General features: G+C 39.5%; 1 pseudogene; it reads right to left on the reverse strand.

Annotated features, from left to right (window-relative positions):
• Positions 1 to 3,989: 3,989 nt before the first annotated feature.
• LOC100016567 (glyceraldehyde-3-phosphate dehydrogenase-like) lies at positions 3,990 to 4,967 on the reverse strand (annotated as a pseudogene).
• Between the last annotated feature and the right edge of the window lie 257 nt (positions 4,968 to 5,224).

Genomic DNA, 5,224 nt, shown 5'->3' on the forward strand with positions numbered 1-5,224 from the left:
CTCCTGTTTTATATGAAGAATATCACATTATTCCTCCATGAAGACTTCCTTGTGTTTAAAGGCAAATTTTGCAGAATTCTAGGACTCATTTAAATTCAATTACTTAAAATTCAAAGCAATGTCTTTGTGACCTAAGATTCCAACTAAGAGTCCTCTGCCTGGCTTACAGAACCCCAGTGCCACAAGCACCCTTTCCCCTTTTCATTCTCTCGTGTCATGCCCCTTTACTTGGGACAGTGGGATTTCAGGAGGAAACTTATCCATCGACTACAACTTGTTCTCATGCCAGTTCTGCAGCTCATTAGAGTTTAAGAAATAACTGTGCATATGGGCAGAGGACTGCAGGCCACCTGCTGGAATGTACACAAACCTGGTCTTCTTAGGAGATGGATTGCAGGTGTTCTGAGTTCATTATGTTCTAAGCAGAATCGAGGGGAAAAAGAACGAGGATATGATAGTGATTGTAAGTGCACCTAGGGTCCTCTGCTATGTGGGAGCTGCCAAGTGTAGAAATGTATTAGTCTTACTTTTCTACTAGACTCTTCATGAAGTAATCACTTAAATGTGTTCTCAGAGTTCTGGGGAATTGGAAGACCAGCAGTAATAATAAGAAAAAATACCTCAAATTTTCTTTCAAGGCACTCCAAGGGCTCCATAGATATTATTACTTTTTCAAGACCTCACAAATCGGGGAAAGTGATGTGATATAGGAGAGAGACCACTGGCTCTGGAGATAGGGGACCTCAGTTCAAATCCCACCTCTGACACTATTTCTATAACCTTGGACAAATCATTTAATGTTCTTCATCGCTATTTAATGAAATCTGGGACTTGCAAAAATTCCTTATGAAAAGATCAGAGTTGAACAGAAAATCCAATGTCCAAATACAAGATGCAAAAAAAGCATATAAAGTGATATGTCTCTCCTTCCAAAAACATGATGAATGGGGAAATATGTATTACATGATAGCACATATATAACCTATGTCAAATTAATTACCATCCCAGGGAAGGGGAAGGGGAGAAAGGGAAAAATTAGAACTCAAAATATGAGAAAAACAAATTTTAAAAATTGCTTCTACCATTTAGTTAGGAAAAAATAAAATATTACCAAAATTTTTTTCAAAACATACTCATCTGCATAACAGTTTCCTGTGTGTAAAGTGGGAACATTGGTCTAAATATCCTTGGAGATCCCTTCTTCCTCTAATTCTATGAGACTATAATTTTTCATAAGTCTCTCATTTCCTCAACTGAAACATATCATCTAAATCTCAATTTAGCAGCAGGAAAAATGGAGGAAAAGTGGTTAACTAGTATGTCCAATATAGATCCTATAACCAGAAGCCTAGCTTGCCAAAGCTCAGTGAAGTCATTACTTTTTCAAAATATTTTGAGGTCTTTATTTAGAGAATGAATGGTCAAGGAATCTAGCCAATATTGAGAGAGTTCAGAGCTTATCTCTAAATTGCCAAGTTGAAATTAATTGAAGGTCAATATAACAAGCTTCTTCTCCTTTCTACGGTTTTCTCCTCCATCCACCCACCCTTACACACAAACACACCCTTGGGGAGCTCAGAACTATTTTGGTGCTCAGCCTCATATGCCTTTCACATTAGGCTTTGTGTTAATTATGATGCTTCAGTGAAAATGAGACTTCTGACAGTACCAGCCTCCTAGAATGGAAGGAATAAAGGCAGTTCCAATTATAGGCCGTTAGCTCTAATTAATGCCCACCTACTGAGCACAATATTCCAGATGTAGTCGTTCCATTACTAGGGGAGAGACTTCACCTTAGCCACTTAGGGGCCAGTAATATTAGACCAGCCATTCACCAGCAGTGCCCCTGGTGACAGTGGAACATTTATCTGCTTGGCACAAAGGAGATTTATAATAACCCAGAAGAAGGAAAACCCCACATTTGCTCTTTTTAATGAACCAATATTTAGATCTTGGTCAAAAGTACCTTTCCAGGACCAGGTATAGAGAACTCAGCCCCTATTCAGAGATCAACACTCATCAACTGACATCCCCTAAATGAGCCTTATTTCTCTGATACTAGACTTTGAATCAAGCAACTGACATTTATTTATGTGCAAGAGGAATGGGCGAAAGGGAGGAGAGAAATGAAGGTTATAAAAGAAGTGATGCTCCCCCTACCCTTACAGGCAAAAAGTCACAAGGCATAATACTAAATAAATCAGACTGATTCTTAATATACTCCTGCTGCTTCCCAAGAGCCTTTAACAATTAATTCTAAAGAGTCAATTCAAGTGAAGAATGGAACTGCTGGGCAGCTCACAAGCAAAGAAAGGAGACCAAACTGTCTTCGCTTTAGGATTCAGGCATAAGGTGACTGTGAGTTTAGTGCTTCTTTATTCTCTCATGAAATATTTCATTGGTATGAAGATAGACTGAAAGATCAGTCTAATATCTAGATGGGAAGAAACTAGAAACTCAAATGACCCCCCTGATACAGATGACCATTCATATGCTATTTTTTAAGGTACTCAACCAGTTGTGTCTGCTCCCTGGAACTTCCCTAAGTTTATTGTATTTCACTACCAGAAATTCCCTGCCATTTAAAGATGATATTTCCAAGGTAGCTTAGACACAAGTCAAGTACATTATTTGAATGAACATTTCTGGTTTAATCATTTGCCATGAAGTGTGTAGGAATGATATTATTCAAGGAGAAAACAGTGGTTTCTGATTACACTTTACTGTGATATTTCATTAATTTTAATTAAAGAGCTGAGAACTGAATATATCCATCACATCCGGTGTTTGACAGCATGGTACAATATTTTTTTTTGCTTCAGAGTAAAGAAGAACCTTGGTAACTTCCATAACCAATTGGATGACACTCTAATAATAGGACTCTAACATAATTATGACCTAAGGACTCAGTGGCCTGTGACTTTATGCTTTGACTTCATTATAGATGTTCAATACAAAGTCTACTTTAAAGGTTAAGATCTGCAAGATTCGCTAGGAATGATGAGGACTAGAACACTGGATGCACTCCTTGGCAAGATATCTGAGGAAGTGATGTGACCCATCCATGAGAGGGACTTCATGTATTGTATATCTTTTGTATTTGCCCTTGCTATGTGTGCAAGTTGATGGCAGAATGTCTTATATTTTCTAAATTTATCCTTTGTAAATTATGTAATAAGGTGCCTAGGACTTACTAGATAATAAATGTTTGTTGGAATGAAATGAATTGAACTAGAAAGCTATTTCCTCTTGTGGAATCTTATTTCCATTGGCTGATCACCAACTGGTACCCTCAGAGCTTCTCTGTCCACAAGGAGATGATCATTGCAATGATTAATATTTTGGAAAGTAAAACATCTGAGAAAAGGTTATGTAGTCAATCAAAAAAATTCATACTATATGCAAAGCATATTCAAGGTAATGAGAGTACAAAGATAAATATGACATTTTTCTCTTCAAGGAGCTTCTAGTCTACTTAGGCTAAGACATGTATATAAAATAACAACTAATATAAAATGGAATATACTATTCATCAAATGAGTGTCAGAGGATAGTACAAATTAGAGATTCAGAGCCAGAAGGGACCTCTCCAGCTATCTGTTACCACCTAATCATTATATAGCTGATGAAAGTAAGGTCTAGGGAAGTTAAGTGTTTTTTCCTAGGTCACATAGGTAGTAAGTGGAGAGGATTCTTAATTTGAAATCAAGTCCATAGACTCCAACACTAGCTCACTTTCCACTTTATCAGAATACTAACCTAATGAGTAAATCATCAAGGCTTTTGCTTTTGCACTGAATATGATGACTTTATTGATGATGCACAAGACTCTATGCTACTCCTCCCCACTACAGGGGTGCTTCCGGGTAAGGATGTGAATGGGGCATGGGCTCTCCAGCATAGGGACATAGGTTATTATGGATGCAGGCTCCCCAGTGGTGGAACTACTCTCTTTTTTGGCTGGGGAAGAAGATTCACGGCTTTCCACTTTACTCCTTGGAGGTCATGTACATCATGAGGTCTACTACATGGTGGATGTAACTGTACTCATTGTCATACCAAGACATGAGCTTGACAAAATGGTCGATAAGGGCAATGACAGTGCCAGCATCAAAGGTAGAAGAGTGGGTGTCACTGTTAAAGTCAAGATATAATCTAGTCCTCTGTGTAGCCCAAGATGCCCTTTAAGGATCCCTCTGCAGCTTGCTTCACCACCTTCTTAATATCATTGTTTTTGGCAGCTTTCTCCAGGCAGCGAGTCAGATCCACCACAGACACAGTAGGAGTAGGATCATGGAAGGTCATGCCTATGAATTTCCCATTCAGCTCAGGTATGACCTTTCCTATAGCCTTGGAAGCACTGGTGGAAATAGGGATGATATTTTGGGCAGCCCCATGCCCATCACGCCACAGCTTGCCAGAGGGGCCATCTACTGTCTTCTCGGTAGTGGTAATGGTATGGACTATGGTCATGAGTCCTTCCACAATGCCAAAGTTGTCATGAATGAACTTGGCCAAGGGGGCCAAGCAGTTGGTAGTGCAGGAGGCATTACTGATGATCTTGAAGGAATTATGGTATTTCTCATGGTTCACCCCCCCCATCATGAATATTGGGGCATCAGCAGAAGGGGCAGAGATATTTACCCACTTGACTCCATCCTTCAAGTTAGCCCCAGTTCCATGGTAGTAACAATGCCAGTGTACTCCACAATGTACATGGCTCTAGCATCTCCCCATTTGATTTTGGCAGGATCCCACTCCTGGAAGACGGTAATGGCTTTTCCATTGATCATCAGCTTTCCATTCTCTGCCTTTAAAGTGATCTTGAATTTGCCATGGGTGGAATCATATTGGAACATGTAAAATGTAGCTGAGGTCAATGAAGGGGTCATTCCACTGGAGCTGAATGCTGCCCTGGTCACCATGCGTCCAATACAGCCAAATCCATTGACTCTGACCTTCACCATCTTGTCAAAGGGATTCGACTGCAGCCAAGCAGCAAGCTTGGGAGAAGAGCTGAGAGCCTCAAGGCTTTTTTTCACTTAAATACTTTCCCAGTTCTCCCAACATTCATGGAAATTCAATCTGATCTTTATTTAATGATGAAGAAATATGGATACTTGGACTTACCCAGTAAAGGTGTAGGGACAAAGATTTAACCTTGTTATCCTAATCTTGATTTCTTAACTCTGATGGCATCTTTGATTATTCAAACAGAGAAACC

Source organism: Monodelphis domestica, chromosome 2, assembly GCF_027887165.1.
Source record: "Monodelphis domestica isolate mMonDom1 chromosome 2, mMonDom1.pri, whole genome shotgun sequence".
Taxonomy (NCBI): domain Eukaryota; kingdom Metazoa; phylum Chordata; class Mammalia; order Didelphimorphia; family Didelphidae; genus Monodelphis; species Monodelphis domestica.